Raw genomic sequence first — 17,197 nt, 5'->3', positions numbered from 1 at the left:
ATCAGAACCTTTGTTCCATCTGATAGAAGTTCAGTACATGTACAGGTATTGCCACAGCACCATAAACCAGTTTGAACTTTAATAATGAGAAAGCTAGAAATAGCTGGTTGAAACAATACAACAGTCTCTGAGAGTAATTTGCTGGCATATGCATGGATTCATAAGGTTTCATTCAAATCATATTTGGGGTCTGAAAAAAAAAACTACAAGCACATGGAACAATGCCTGCTCATCATGTTTTATGTCCTTACTACTTCTGATATAATGATCTGTGTCAAGGCTGTATTCTAAGGCAATCACTTTTCACCCCATTCAGAGGATCATCCTCTGCCATCTCCGCCAAGTCCAACATGATGCCACCACCAGACACACCTTCCCCTCAACCCAATCTGTCAGCATTCCGTAGGGATCGTTCCCTCCGGGACACCCTGGTCCAGTCCTCCATCACCCCCAACATCTCATCCCCTTCCCACGGCACCTTCCCATGCAATCACAGAAGGTGCAACACCTGCCCCTTTACCTCCTCACCATCCAAGGACCCAAACACTCCTTTCAGGTGAAGCAGCACTTCACTTACACCTCCTTCAACTTGGTCTACTGCATTCGCTGCTCCCAATGCAGTCTCCTCTACATTGGGGAGACCAAACGCAGGCTAAGTGATCATTTTGCGAAATACCTTCAGTCTGTCTGCAAGCATGTTGCTTGCCATTTCAACCCATCATGCTGCTTTCATGCCCACATGTCCGTCCTTGGCCTGCTGCAACGTTCCAGTGAAGCCCAACGCAAACTGGAGGAACAGCACCTCATCTTCCGATGAGGCCCTTTACAGCCTTCCGGACTTAACATTCAGTTCAACAACTTCAGGCCATGAACTCTCTCCTCACCCCCTTTTTAATCCCTTTTTTCAAAATTATTTTTATTTTTTATCCACTTACTTTTATTTTTATTAATTTATTCATTGTTTTATCCCCCTTTTATCCTTTCTTCCCCCCACCAAACAACGCCCCCTCCCACACCCCAGCCCCATAAGAGCCATCTGTTACTTGTTCCATGTTGTTCTTTCAGAGTGCTTACCCCTGTTCTGCTATTAACACATTCTTCTTTCTTGCCTTTATGCCACAATCAGTACCTTTTTTATCCCTTACCACTACCATTAACACTCCCTTTGCCCTTTTATTCATGACATCTTTGTCAATCTCTCCTTTGCCCAACCTATTGCTGGCCTTCTGTCCAGCTTCACATGCTCCGCTCCACTTAAACAGTATACATTTAATCACATTTCTACTTCTCTTTAGGTCTGAAGAAGGGTCATATGGGCTCGAAACGTTAACTCTGTTTCTCTCTCCACAGATGCTGCTGGACCTGCTGTGTTTTTCCAGCATTTTCTGTTTTTGTTTCAGATTTCCAGCATCCGCCATATTTTGCTTTTATCTTTGTATTCTAAGGCACTTCAGAGGAGAATTTATAATACCTCACTATAACCTCCCTAGTACAGAATGCTTGGGACCAAGCCATTTCTGGATTTCTGAATTCTCTGGATTTCAGAATAACGCTAGGATGCCTAACCACAAGTGCTTGAACCGGAAAGAAATAAGCACGCAAGACCTAAAACAGGAACAAAACATTTTAAAGCAGTAATAAATACTGTTTTATTTATCCAAATACTCCATTTTCCATGTTTCCAAAGTACTGCACTCTTTAACATTTGAAAACACATTTATCAGTGAGCACCCAGCAGGCCCAGGATATTTATGCGCCAACTTGGCACATGTAGAGGCTGACAACCGTAACTCAGTGACTGACTGAGTGCGGGGAAAACCGGGAGGTCATGCGGCTGAGCTGGGAAATTGAGTGGTGGCTTCAAACTATGTTGTATTTCTGCTCCAGTCTGTCTACTATACAGGCTCCTTACTCCGGGTTAACAACTCTCCATCACAGGCACCGGCAATTAGACCAAACAGTGGGGTTAGGGGCTGATTACTGTGCGCGTGTGTCTGTATGTTCGGGACTGATTACTGTGTGTGAAATATATCTATGCCCATCCTCAAAAACCACCTTAAAACTCTTTGACTGCATCCTCCTCTATCTCCACTCCTCCTCCTGCTTGAATACCTTAGAGATAATTGTACCTGACAAAGGCCATTAAAGTAGTGCTTGGTAAAGCTCTGGAGATACCATTAACCACCACCAGGGCCATAACGTTAACGCTGTTGTCACGCCACAGGTGGCCAGTCCTGGAGTTGCACGTGCAATTCCCGACAATTGCTGTTTCCAGATTTTGGAGTTATGGATTTGAGAGGTTACAATGTAATTCATATCAATTAACTTCAACATCTTGCATCACAAGTTTCTGCTAATTGTTCTGAAGCAGACATCTTGCTGTAGTAAAATCCAGCTGAAAATCTTGGAATTTTTGTCTACACACAAGGGATATTGCTTCCTCCCCATCTACGGGAAATCTGACAATGTCTTGATTCTCTGAGTAAACATAGAACCCATGTAGAATGCATTATTCAAAGCACAGGTTTCAAAACACTACAGCAGGAAATGTTTAGTCAGCCATCACAGAAATGATGGAACTGAATTCTGTCATTGCCAGGAGCATGCACCAAGGCTAGTGGCTAATGAATTAAACAATATACTGCCATTCAAGGACAGCCAACAATAACCGTAACTGATGCAGTTAAAATCCTTTCACCTTGGCACACTTGAACAGGTTTATTAACAGAACAAAGAAAGAATACAATATCCCCACAGAAACATGTTTCAAAAGTTTAAGGTTATGTTTTTAATATCCCAGGGCATTATTCCAAGAGCAGCAGTTTTATTCGTGTCTTGGAAAACATTTCTATCTCAATGACCACCAAATAGAATGCCATTGTTCATCTTACTGACCCCCTTGGCATTTGACTGAGCTCAAAGTGGCTGCCACAAATGTGAAGTCCTATTGAATGTTTCTGAAAGACATAGTACTAAACAACTGAAAGACATAATTGCTTTTGCATAGCTCAAATGTTGGCAGAATTTCATAAAGAAGTAATGAACTGAGTTCCTGAAGGAAACTTTCCAGTCCTAATGTTTGCATATTATAGCATCACAGAATGGCGACAGCATAGGAGGTGGCTACTCAGCCTGTCATGTCCATGCTGGTTCTCTGTGGGAGCACCTCAGTTAGTCCCATTTCTGCACCTGTACCTCTTAGCCCCGCAAATCTTTCTCTTCAGATAATTATCCAATTCCCTTTTGAAAGCCAGGATTGAACCTTCCTCCGCAAATTCTGGGTACCACTTTTGGAAGGATGTGAAAGCATTGAAGAGTGTGCAGATAAGATTTACAAGGATAGTTCCAGAGATGAGGGACTCCAGTTACTTGGACAAATTCGCAGTACTTGGAGATCCTAGTCACTTGATGCGTAAAAAGATATTTCCTCATGCCACTTTTGGTTCTTCGGCCATTCACCTTAAATCAATGTTCTTTGGTTCTCGGCCCCTCAATCAATGGGAATAGTTTCTCCCGATCCAGTGTCCACACCCTTGACGATTTAGAACACCACTATCAAATCTCTTTTCAACCATATCTTCTCCAACAGCAATATTCCCAGCTTTGCCAATTTGTCCAAGTAACTGGAGTCCCTCATCTCTGGAACTATTCTTGTAAATCTTATCTGCACACTTCAATGCCTTCACGTCCTTCCTAAAGTGTGGTAACCTGAATTGGACACAATATCTCAAGTTGAGGCCAAACCAGTGTTTTATAAATGCTCACCAAAATTTCCTTACTCTTGTACTCTATGCCTCTACTTATAAAGCTCAGGATCTTGTATGCCTTATGAACTGTTTTCTCAACCTGCCCTGCCATGTTCAATGATCTATGCACATATATCCCCCAGGTCCTTCTAATCCTGCACCCCCTTTTAGAATTGCATCCTTCATTTTATATTGCTTCTCCTCATTCTTCCTATCAAAATGTACCACTTCACACTGGTCTGCATTACATCAGCTGCCACGTGTCTGTCCATTGTACCAGCCTATCACTGTGCTCCTCACATTTTACAATACTTGCAAGTTTTGTGTCATCTGCAAATTTTGAAATTGTGCTCTGCACACCCATGTCTAGAACATTAATATAGATCAAGAAAAACAGTGATCCTAACGCCACCCCTGGAGAGCCCCCACTATTTATTAGGTTTAATTTTCAGGATCCCCTTTTTTGAAATCAATCATCTCTGTAGGTCAAACAAAAACAGAGAGCCTTCACCCCATCATTACAATTTTTGCACTCCAGTTTTGTTCTCAACCACTTTTTCCTGCTTCTACCATGCATTTGCGCTTTACACTAACTAGACTTCAGATGTTGGTATACAGTGTGTCAAACTTTCTATTGCTATCACAGATCCATTTTGGATGTCACAAAAGCTACAAGAAAACAGTCAATCTCATAACAATTGTAAGCATGGTAAAGTTGAATCAGTGCAAGTATACTACAAGCTCTTAAGAATTAATCATGTTGTAACTTGATAAAAATTAAAGTCATATAATGAAGGCAAAATGGTAATAATTAATGAATTCCTAGCGAAATTAAGTGAAATTGTTACCTTGCTGAGCTATGTAATGATTCAGTCCATTACAATAAAGTTTTGTTGATTTTGTAACTTAGCAGTTTGGACACTGCTGAGAAACCTGAACCTGATGTGTGAACAATCTTTGTGGGAGGAAATGCACTTCCCATGTAGCAAAAATTTTAAAAGTACATTTGTGTCCAATCAATAAGGTCTCTCAGGTTTGTGGGATTTAGGAACATAGGATTTGTCACTAAAAAAAATTCTACATGCAGAATTTGTACTTGGAAAAATTCCCCTTAGAATATAGTAAACACAAATGAATCTTCAATATCATCAAATTTCTGTTTGTGAGATACAATGTATGCAAATAACCTCCAAAGCTCTGAATGAATTAGTGAAAGAGTCAAAGGGGCAGTTTATTTTGGAAATCCTTCGCAGAGCTGGCTGAAAACTCAATTTATCTGAGAGTTGGGGTCTGGGAAGATTCGAGGGGTAGGATGTGCCTCACCAAACCTCTTTGCCTGTCCCATCTGCTTTTACCTCAAGTAACTGAGGGAACTCTTAATATCCAAGTTTAAAACTATTGGTACTGCTGCTCTCCTGATATCAACTCCTGTACCTTGCTCATCTCCCCACAACTGTCTCAATCCATCATTCTGCAGTTTCTCTATCTTCTCCACCCCTCTGTAAGCTCATGTGTTCCACAAGGCCAAGCTCTTGCTGCTCTGCTCCCCTCCATTCTCACATAGGGAGTGTGGTGTTATTTTGCTACGGTAGTCGTCCAAAGTCTGAGCTAATGATCCAGAAAATGAATTTAAATCTCATCATTTTTGAAAATCTCTTCTGCATCTTGGATTTAGCATAAATTATTTGTTTTTGTAGTCTATGCCTCTATTAATAGAGCCAAGCATTCGTAATAGACTTTCAACTTATTCTGCCATATTCAAAGATTTGTGTTCATAGAATCACACAAAGGCTGGAGAACAGAAGAAGCCCATTCTGTTAGCCGAATTAACACCAACTCTCTGCAAGACCAATTCAGCTAGGCCCCACTTCTGTCCTTTCCCTGTAATGAAGCCAATTTTTTTATCTTCAGGTGCTTATCCAATTCTTTTTTGAAAGCCACAATTGAATCTGCCTCCAACACATCCTCAGGCAGTGCTTCCCAATCCTAACCACTTACTCCAAAAAAAAGTTTTGGTTCTTTTGCCAAACACTTAAATCTATGTCCTCTGATTCTCTGACCTATCTGCCAAAAGGAAAAGTTTCTCTCGATCTACTCTGCCTGACCCCTGATGATTCTGGACAATTCTTTCAAATCTCCTCTCAATTTTCTATTCTCCCATGAGAACACCACCAGTTTCTCCAATCTACCCTCCAAACAGAAGTCCTTCATCTCTGGAAAAATTTTCGTAAATCTTTTCTTCACCATAAGACCTTCACAATCTTCAGAAAGTGTGGTGCCCAGCAGTGGACACAATACTCCACTTGAGACCAAGCCCATGTTTTATAAAGATTCATCATAACTTCCTTGCTTTTGTTCTCTATGCCCCTATTTATAAAGCCTAACTTCATCGCATGCCTTTTTAACTACTTCCTCAACCAAGGGGAGACAGTGGTGTAGTGGTAATGTCACTGAACTTGTAATCCAAAGGCCCAGGCTAATGGATTTAATTACATTAATAAAATAAAATTGAAAGCTAGTCTCAGTAACGGCAACCATGAAATTATCAATTGTAATAATCCATTTGGTTCACTAATGTCCTTAAAAGGAAGGAAAGCTGTTATCATGACCTGGTCTGGCCTACATGTGACTCTAGGCACACAGCAATGTGGCTGACTCTTAACTGCCCTCTGAAATAGCCAAGCACATCACTCAGTTCAAGGGCTTTTTAGAATGGGCAACAAATTCTAGCCTTGCCAGCGATGCCCACATCCCATGAAAGAATTAAAAGCAAACCTGCCTGCCATGTTCAACAATTTGTGAAGAATAAAACCCCGAGGTCTCTGTTCCTGCACCCTTTTGAACTTTGTACCATTTTGTTCACATTGACTCTCCAGAGTCTATCAAAATGCACCACTTCACAGTTCTCTGCATTAAATTTGATCCATCAAGTATCTGATCATTTGGCCTGTTTATGTAACCTGTGAAATCTGTTACTCTTGTCCTAAATGTTTACTACATTTCTCAGTTTGTCATCTGCATCCTTTAAAATTATGCCCTATATACCAAGTCCTTAAACAAGTCATTAAAATATAGCAAAAAGATCATTACTCCTAATACTTAATACTAGTCCCTTGAGAGCAACACTCTGCATATCCCTCCAGACTGAAAACCAACTGTTCACGAACCACTCTCTGCTTTCCATCCCTTAATCAATTTCGTATCCATACACCACTGCCTGTTTAATCCTGTGGGTTTTCTTTTTCCAAACACATCTATTTTGTACTTTGTCAAATGCAGCAACCGCACTATCCTCATCAACCCGCTACATTTCCTCAATAAAGAACTCAAACCATTTATTTCAAGTTAGAAAAACATTTTAATAAATCTGTACCAACTTAACTTTATTAGCTTATGCTTTTCCAACTAATTTTGTTCTGGATGATTGTTCAACTGGCCCGTAACTGCCAGAGGAGAGATGTTGGAGGAGGATGGAGGTCAACGTTGGCTAAGGTTGCAGACAAGTTGAGAAGGATGAGGAGGGATAGTTTACAATCAGGATGTTTTATTTTCCCAGAAAAATAGTGGGCTTGTGGGTGAGGGTGCTGGCTTCTGCAGTCACTGAATGCCTTCAAGCAACCTCTGGACCTATTTCTGGATCAGGTGGAGATCTCTTTTACAAGAATAGGTACTCAGTAACAAAAATGAGGACCAGAATGGTCTCCTGGATTCCTTTTCAATTCCCCAACCGGTCAGAGAGGAATTTTCCAGTTTCCACTGCTCCTCCTCCATCCAACTTCACAATTGGCTTTTTTGCCTCTCCTGGGAGATTACATATACTCTCCACTCAGAAACCATTTATTGTGATGCACAAGGTGTCGCAACTGCATGGCACAGGCTGAATGGACCATTAAGTTTTGTAATCACTGTTATTTTTGATACTTATATATTTTTACTGGCATTAAATACAATCTACCAGTTTCTTGCCACATCCCCCATTTTATAATTATCCACTTGCAACATTGTTTGGTTCTCAGAATTATTTACTATGCCACCAATTTCAGTTTCATCTGCAAAACTAGACAACGTTCACTCACTCTAGCCCTTTGTCCATATTACTAACATGCAATGAACAGAAGCAGTAACAGTGTGGTATACCACTATACATTTCTTACCTGCATGTATTGCACCGCAGGACAGGGCCACCAAACAAAATTAGGAGTGAACAACAAAATTCTGAAAACTGGTTGAACATTAAAAAGCAACAGCACATTAAAAATTTGAAAAATATGGGAACCGTGGAAAGCTTTGAGAAAAGTAAATTTCTAAGAACCAGCTGCAAAATACCCATGTCAAAAAGAGCTTATCCAAAGACAATGCTGTACAAACCCCTCCATGCAATAGGAAAATAAGTAGGCAGTCCACGAGCTCTATTAAATGTTTAGAATTCAACAGCATCATAAGCAGATCAAGCAGTTGTCAACTTCACAGAGAAAAGCTCAAATAATTTGACAATTTCAGGAAACCTCTTCCCAAAGATGACAAAACTGTTTCTCGTTTCCTCTCCTCACATCCCATCCTCTTCTCTCCTTTCTTCCCTCTGTACTCTATATTGCAATGTCCTTATCCTATTTTCTCCCAACTCCCCCCCCACTCCTTCGTCTTATTCCTTCTCTCAATTCTTTGCCTCTTCTGCCCATCACCTTCCCCTCACCTTTTCTCCCACCTACTCAAGAAATTGCATTTACATAACACCTTTAACACAGGAGGTCATCCCGGTGTGCTTCATGGGAGTGCCATCAAATAAAATTTGACACACAACCACAAAGAAATATTAGGGCAGATAATCAAAAGCTTGGTCGAAAGGTTGGTTTTAGGGTGCTTCTGAGAGGGGGAGAGGGAAGTAAAGAGGCAGAGAGACAGAGAGGGAATTCTAGAGCTTAGGACCCAATCAGGTGGAGGCAGAACCAGCAATGGAATTGGTAATGCTCAAAATTCTCCAATGCTCTTCTCCATTTCCTAACTGTCCCCTCTATCCTCCTTTCCCAATGTTTCTGATTGTACCGTTCCTGTTCTAATTATCCCTTTCACTTCTCATCATCCTTGCCTATCTCTTCTCACACCCACTCATCTCACCCTCCCTCTTCCCAATCATTCTTTGTCTCCATCCTCTCATGCCAACTCTCCTCCCCTCCAAGTACATTCACCATATCCCCAGCTCCTCATCCTCCATTATCACCCATTCCTCTCCCCTTATGACTATTCCTACTCTTCAGTAAAGTAAAAACTTCTGCAAGTATATAAAGAGAGAGTAGGCATTGGTTCCTTCGAGGATGAGACGGGGAATTAATAATGGGAAACAAAAAATTGGCAGACACTTTGAATAAATACTTTGCATCTATCTACACAGTAAAAGACACAGAAAGCATCCGAAGACTAGCATAAAATGAAGATGCAAAAAGGAGGGAGGAATTTAAAACAATAATCACTAGAGGAAAAACACTAGGAAAACTGATGAGACTAAAGGCTGACGAGTCTCCTGCATTTGATGCCTTGCATCCAAGGGTCTTTAAGAAAACAGCTGCAGAGGTAGTGGATGCACTGGTTGTAATCTTCCAAAATTCCCGAGATTCTGGAAATGTCTCAGTGGATTGAAAAATGACAAATGTACACCACAATTCAAGAAAGGAGGCAGCCAGAAAGCAGGAAACTATAGGCCAGTTAGTCCAACATCTGTCATTGAGAAAATTCTAGAATCCATTATTAAGGATGTAATAGCAGGACATTTTGATAATCATAATGCAATCAGACAGAGTCAACATGGTTTTGTGAAAGGGAAATAGTTTTTGACAAACTTATTAGAGTTTCTTGAGGATGTGGGGAAGATAATGGGAAACCAGGCATTGATAAGGTGCCACATAAAAGGCTACTGCATAAGATAAGAGCTCATGGTGTTGGGGTGATATATTACCATTGATTGAAGATTGACTAACTATTAGGAAACCGAGAGTTGGGATAAGCAGGTCACCTTCAGGTTGGAAAACTGTAACTAGTGGAGTGCCACAGGGATCAGTGCTGGGGCCTCAATTATTTATGGTCTATATTAATGACTTGGAAGAGGGGGCCACTGTATCCTAGCCAATTTGCTGATGATACAATGATAGGTGGAAAGTCATGAGATGGATGCAAAGAGCCTGCAAAGGGACATAAATAGATTAAGTGAGTGGGCAAAAATTTGGAGGATGGAGTATAATGTGGGAAAATGAGAGAATTGGAATAACAGAATTCTGGAGAGATTTGTTGCACTTGCCACGTGTTGCACCACAGGAGACTGACGACTGTTCTATAAACTTGAGACATGTAAAAGGTTGGTAGCAACAAAGTTCTCTCCCTCAATCTATCTCAATTTATTTTAATTCCCTAGAAAAACAATTTATTTTTTATTAATTTACGGAATGTGTGCATCAGTGGCTAGGCCAGCATTTATTGCCCGTCCCTAATTGCCTTCAAGAAGGTGGTGGTGAGCTGCCTTCTTGAACTGCTACAGTCCCTGTGGTGTAGGTACACCTACAGTGCTGTTAGGGAGGGAGTTCCAGGATCCTGACACAGTGACAGTGAAGGAATGGCGATATAGTTCGAAATCAGGATGGTGAGTGACTTGGAGGAGAACTTCCAGGTGGTGGTGTTCCCATGTGCCTGTTACTCTTGTCCTTCTAGATGGTAGCAGTTGTGGGTTTGGAAATGTCAAGAAGATATAATAATATCTATAATGTTATTGGAAATTATTTAAAAAGCGAGTTTAGTGGTGTCTGTGCGTGTATGTGTGTGTCTTAATTGGTTTAAAGCCAATTGGTCGAGAGGTTTTGATGTATAGGAGTAGGTTTGAAATGGTAATTAGATAAACATAGGGAAATTGAAGGTGAGGTGTAAAGGGGGCAATTTGCATTTTTAAATAGACCGTTCAAAAGAGCGGGTGAAATATTACACATAACCAGGTGAAGCTCAGAAACAAGGTGCTTATTTTTTAAAAAGCTAACTGGTAAAGTGGATGTTATGAAAGGGTTTTATTGTTAGAAGATTTAAAGTTTAAAAAAGCCTCATGACAATGATCATTTGCATTCAAAGAGGAAAATATGTATAAAGGAAGAGAAGGCTGTTGGTAAAAGGAGGAGGGATTCTAAGATCTAAAGCCTCCAGCCTGGAAGGCTCAAGTCTGTCTGCAAGGGCCCAGAGCTGAAAGAAACTAATTTTGAACGCGGCTGTTGAGGGTGTGCTTTGCCAGAGGTCAATTTAAAACTGCATGTTTTACTGTTGCCTTACCAGGGGTCTAACAGAGAGTGAGATTAATATGGGGACTTCTGCAGTTATTATAGAAGAAATTTTGTTGACATATGTATGCGCTTACAATCTTTCTTGTATTAATAAATGTTTAATTCAGTTTTATAAAAAAACCTCGAGACTTGGTGGACTTATTACTACTGAATTCAAAGCCTGCATCTCGAAACGTACAAACTGCAAAAATGGGTTATGACAGTTGTTTCAAGTTTCCCTCTGGGATTTGAATAACTCAGCCTTTACCATCAGTTGTGTCATAAGAGAAGGTCCTGCACAAGGAACCTTGGTGAGTTCTTACAGTACATCTTGTAGATGGTACACACTCCTGCCACTTGTCGTCGGTGGTGGAGGGAGTGAATGTTCATGAAAAGGTGCCAATCGGACTTTTTTTCCTGGATGGTGTCAAGCTTCTTGAGTGCTGTTGGAGCTGCACTCATCCAGGCAAGTGGCATCCAGGCAAGTGGAGAATATTCCATCACATTCCTGACTTGTGTCTTGTAGACGGAATAATGTGAGCAAATTATAAAGCTCCGGTTATTACCTGTGTTTTGTTGACAGATGTAAATATTTTGGCCCGTATCTACTTCTAGTGGAGTGGCAATTGAGTCGGGCTTGTTGGGGGGTGAGGGGAGCCCCATGGGGGTCAGGGTAGGTCAGTGCTTTGGTTGCCCAGAAGTTAGAAGCGGTTTTAATTTTTCTAACTTTTTCTGGGTAACTATTTCTGCATGACAATCAGGACCATTCGAAGTTTGTGATTTAAATCACATTTTCAGGTGGTTCCCAGTGCAGGAAAATTGCCCACTGAAAGTTTGAACTTCCAGCAACTGCCATGCAATCCTGACCTGTGAACTTCTGCCTAGCAAATCTTTGGGGTACCCCCCAGTGCCCATCATGACCACAGCTGATGTTATTCACTGAGCAAGCCAAATCCCAGAAGGAAGCTTGTCTTACTGATCATAACCTTTCTTTTTGTATTTTGAAAACAAGGGAAAGAACCACTGATTCCAGAAGCATAGACTCCAGTAACACTTTCAGGACTTAATAATTAAAAGGTTTATTAACAGGAAGAAAAAAAACACTTCAACACACAAAATTAAAGTTACAGTTAAAACAGTTTTACAAAACGCTCTCCCCGCAAAAAAACCACTTGGTCAGAACACCCAAGAAAACTAGTTGGCAACAGCTCCCTTATAGATTTTTAACCATAAAAACCCAGTAATATACCCAAGGCAAAAACTGCTGTACTTTAATAAAGGTATACCACACGACTTCTAACTTTCTTCCACTTTGTAGTGTAAATCCAAGGAAGTTCAGAAACAACCTTCTTGCTGAAACAAAGACTTTTCTGGTCTCACTGGGTGGCTGTTTCAGATTTCACACCTTCTCTCAGCACAGAGCAGGTATCAGGGCATCTCCCCAACACAACCACCACAACTCAGCTCAATCATCTTTCCTGAAATATCCTTTTCTCCTTGCACCTTAGATTCCATTGTCCTCAGCACCTCTTTGAACTCAACTTTTCCAAAATATACAAATATTTCATATTTTCCTATTGCCTCCATTTTCGGGTCAAATATGAAACCTTTCTAAGTTGTGTCCTGTCCAGAATACAGGAAGAATGGGAGATTCTAAGCTGCTCCACTGGACAAAGGCTACTTCATCATCCCCCTGGAATGTGACTTGTATAAACATTCCAGCCAAGCCAACACAAAGGATTCATAGATGATAAAAACAAAAAACTGCGGATGCTGGAAATCCGAAACAGGAATACCTGGAAAAACTCAGCAGGTCTGGCAGCATCGGCGGAGAAGAGCACAGTTGACGTTTCGAGTCCTCATGACCCTTCAACAGACCCCTTTCCTAATTTTACTTAGTTCTGTTGAAGGGTCATGAGGACTCGAAACGTCAACTGTGCTCTTCTCCACCGATGCTGCCAGACCTGCTGAGTTTTTCCAGGTATTTCTGTTTCTGTTTTGTTCATAGATGATAAGTCTGCACCAGCCAGCTACGGACAAAGGTAGAGCTATTTGCGATTCCCAATGTTGTGCTAATGGCCCCGCTGTTACCTGCTTCAAAACACAATGGGTTTCAACCAGGCACCTCATTAGCTGAATAGCTCAACCAAAACCCCCACCCTGTCATATGACTGACACTTCGGCTCTCTGAATTCCTTTGATCATACAGCTCTTGAATTTTATCTTCAGTTGCAGTTTAACCTCTGAAGAGAACCGGACTCGAGGCTAGCAGCCTGCCTTTGACCTCCATCTTTGAGAGTCTGATTTCCAGGAGGAATCCTGTATTTTGTTTACTGAGTGAACTAATACTCAGGATACAAGAATACTTCACTCCACCTTCAATGGACTCAACCTGCAACCAAGTTCCTGGGATCAAGACCACGAATTCTGCCAGACTAAGCCACATGAAAGAACCTTTATTGGGCGTTGACTTGCTGGACTCTGAGCTCACATGAAACCAGAATTATTATTTTTATTGTGGTCTTTGCCCTGAACCCCTTTCTTTCCCTTAGCCCTCTTTAACTGTATGAATGCATAAAGGGGCAGACATTGCAAAACCCTTTTCACACGTTTTGTGAGTGTCTCTTACTTTACCTTATCATGAGTTTGCTGTAGGGTTATTAATAGAAGGTTGGATAACTCAAACTGAAGGGTTGGGGAAAATATGCCACCACTTACAAAGAGGGAAATCAAAAATCAAAAGTACCTCTCACTACCAGTCCATAAATAGATGGGATCAGGGCTGTTTAAATTAATCCCCCTCCAGTCTGTAACAGTTGTAAAAATCCCCTGTCACTTCTAAACTCTCCTTTGAAATTTATGCATGCATCTAGCACATTTACCCTTTTATCTCTCAATTCTCACAGATAAGCGGTCTCTATGAACCTTCTCCCCAGTCTAATTAATCATGGACACGCACACAGACACACACCATCACCATATTCCCAAAATATTTTAAAAATCCATCTTCACACTCCGGAGATCGGAAGTTACAGGCCATTTGTTTCTGTGTCTCTCGGTTGCTGTAAATTAGAGAAAGAAAAGAGAAAGGCAGAAAAAGACAGACAAAGATGGTGGAAGTGAGAGATAGAGGAAGTGACAGACACAGAAATGCACAACCAAAAACGAATCACAATTCACAAAGCTCAGTGCTTACAAAGATACCTTGAAAAATTCAAAATCAATAGTGCCAGACCTGAGACCCTCCCAAACCCTGTCATAAAGTCATACCCATGCACTCAATCTTCCTTCAGTGCTGACAGAAACCTGCACTCTAACATTAAGCCAAATGCTACATTGCACCTCTTAGTTCTGCAAAACCCCCCAATGCAGTGTGATTTGACCTTCTACCCCAGCTATGATAAAACAGATGACCATCCACTATTGATACCAAAGCCCAGGACCAAACTCAATAGAGCTCGCACCTCTCCTCAGTATTGCTAAATTCCAAATATCTATTTTTAACTGCATCTTGTTGAGCACTGCTTTTTTTTTTAAAAGGTATTTTAAAAATTAAATACAAAGGAAAAGGATTATCTGGAGGATAAAAGGGGGGTAAAAAGTACAGCATGGTCTCAAAATGTTTTAATGGTCCTGAAGTAGGAGGTGGCACTGTCAACACAACATGACATGACCAACTGATCACAATGGGGTTGGACCCAACATTACCTAACAAGCTGCAACTTAACCAACAATCAAATAATCAAAATCAAACAGACAGGCTACAAGCAGCACGGTAATGTGGGCAGTGAAGGAGAAGCTGCTAGAATACATGGAGTCAACAACTCGCTGATGAACAGCTATCCAGACAAGTGGTTGCAGTTATTTTTGTGAATTTTGTACACTGGAATCCTCAAATGGTCGCACTAGTTGATGAGGTCCCTGTGTGTTTGGGGGAAAAGGAAGGGGTTGATGGAGGGGGTTCTCGAGACAATCCATTGATGATTCAGCTGAGCAGAAGGGGATGGAGGTGAGGCTGGCTGGAAGAGGGAAGAAGGGCAAAGTCACCCTCAACAATACCACACAAGCTACATTTTGACCTTCAAACCTTTGATCAGTATTTCAGCCTCTTCATCTTGCTGGACTGAAAAGATTTTGGAACACTTGCCACCTCCTCCCATGACCCTATTCAATCCCAGAACAGCTTCACATTCCTAAGCCTGGAACCTCCCTTCCTGATGTTGCAACCCTTCTCCAGTGATCCAAAATATCATGACTACTTTTCCAGTGTTCTTAGATCCCAGAACTTGCTGCAGAATTGCCAAAACCTCCCTCCCACTTCCCTGAAACCTTCTTCCCCAATATACTGCTAATCCCCAATATCCCATCTCACCATAGACAGAACCAGTGCCACTTTCCCAGTGCTCTGAGATCCAGACCCAAAGAAGAAAGTTGCAGACATTAAACCTCAACAAGCCTAATGGCAGGGGTTGAATACAGGGAACAAAGATAAACAGCTGGAGGGGAGAAGAATACAGAGGAACAAAATGACAGCAAAAGGAACAGAAAGATAGAGAGATGAAGGGAAAAATAAGGAAGTGAGAAAATATTCCAGAAGAGAGAGAAAATTACACCCAAAGAAAAAGGAGAAAAAAGTCAAACTGTGTAAATAGTGAGAAAATACAGACCTATAAGCAGTAAACAGAAATCTGAATAAAATGTCACAAAAACGATGGCAGTGAGAACTAAAAATGCAAGTTATTTGCTGCCATTTGAAAGAGCATTATTAAAGTTTTGTTGGAGAAAATGGCACATATTTATGTTGATAAAAGCAAAAGACTGCAGATGCTGGAAACCTGAAACAAAAACAAAAATAGCTGGAAAAATTCAGCAGGTCTGACAGCATCTGTGGAGAGGAAGACAGTTAACGTTTCGAGTTCGGACTCGACCAGAAATGTTGACTGTCTTCCTCTCCACAGATGCTGTCAGACCTGCTGAGTTTTTCCAGCTATTTTTGTTTTTGTTACATATTTATGTTGTTTGCTTTTGATTAAAATCTTTACATCTTTAGGAAGGAGGCAGAGACATACACACAGACATGAGTCTGTTTTGAGCAATAGGGCTAAGAGGGAGGGAGGAAATAATCTGCAGAAAAAGGTGGAGAGAGATAAATAATGAATCAGCCTCTGCTTGGAACTGGAGGCAGACTGGTTGTATGGGTTAGAAACCATATTAAAACAAATTGCACCCTCTAACTCAATGTGTGAAGCACTGTGGCACATCTACCCACTTAATTTAGAAATGAAATGGGTTGTCTTATGAGGAAAGGTTGGGCAGACTGGGCTTGTTTCCACTGGAATTTAGAAGAGTCAGGGGTGAGTTGACTGAAGTATACAAGATCCAGAACAGCCGTGACAAGGTGGACGTGGAAAGGATGTTTCCTCTTGTGGGTGAGTCCAGAACTAGGGGACATTGTTTTAAAATTAGGGGGCGCCTTTTTAGTTCAGAGATGAGGTTGTGCGACTTTGGAAGTCTGCCTCAGCAGGCGGTGGAGGTGGGGTCATTGAATATTTTTAAGGCATAAGTAGATAGATTCTTATTAAGCAAGGAAATCAAAGGTCATCAGAGGTAGATGGGAATATGGAATTTGAAACAGAATCAGATCAGCCATGATCTTATTGAATGGCGGAGCAAGCTCAGTGGGCCAAATGGCCTACTCTATTTCTTATGTTCTTAATTACTCCTTGATAGAGTCAGTTTTTCACTAGATGAGTTGTCAGAAGCTGGCAAACTATATTTTGAGCAGTATACAATAAAATTCAACAACAATGTCCAAGTGCACTAAACAGATGGGGTTAAATAAAAACCGGATATTCTTATATACGACAATTTCTGATGTAATTTCGAAACATGAATGCAGAGGGCTTCAAACCAAATAACCAAAAGTATAATTGTAGGAACTTCAGATTAAGCTACCACTAATGGAAAATTTTAATCATTTCCAACTAACTTCTGCATGAAGTGCTTTCTAGAAGTAGTTGAAGGTGGAACGGCACTGATTCACGTTCAACAAAAATTAAAATGGAAAAATAAATCCCACCCAATAAACATACACCTTTCTGAGTGCCAATCACATTGAACAATCTCAACAAAATGTCTGGCGTTCCTGGTTTGCAGTATCGT

At 41.0% G+C, this 17,197-nt stretch overlaps 2 protein-coding genes across 12 annotated transcripts in view; one reads left to right on the top strand and one right to left on the bottom strand.

Annotated features, from left to right (window-relative positions):
* The window catches only part of psma1 (proteasome 20S subunit alpha 1), a 237,704-nt gene that overhangs the window by 4,031 nt on the left and 216,476 nt on the right, over nucleotides 1-17,197 (top strand). The gene's annotated exons all lie outside the window — the stretch shown is intronic.
* Nucleotides 1-17,197, bottom strand: part of pde3b (phosphodiesterase 3B) — a 259,595-nt gene that overhangs the window by 67,597 nt on the left and 174,801 nt on the right. The gene's annotated exons all lie outside the window — the stretch shown is intronic.

Source organism: Cetorhinus maximus, chromosome 9 (assembly GCF_964194155.1).
Source record: "Cetorhinus maximus chromosome 9, sCetMax3.hap1.1, whole genome shotgun sequence".
Taxonomy (NCBI): Eukaryota; Metazoa; Chordata; class Chondrichthyes; order Lamniformes; family Cetorhinidae; genus Cetorhinus; species Cetorhinus maximus.
The sequence above is the reverse complement of the archived record's forward strand: the minus strand, read 5'-3'. Positions and strand labels throughout refer to the sequence as shown.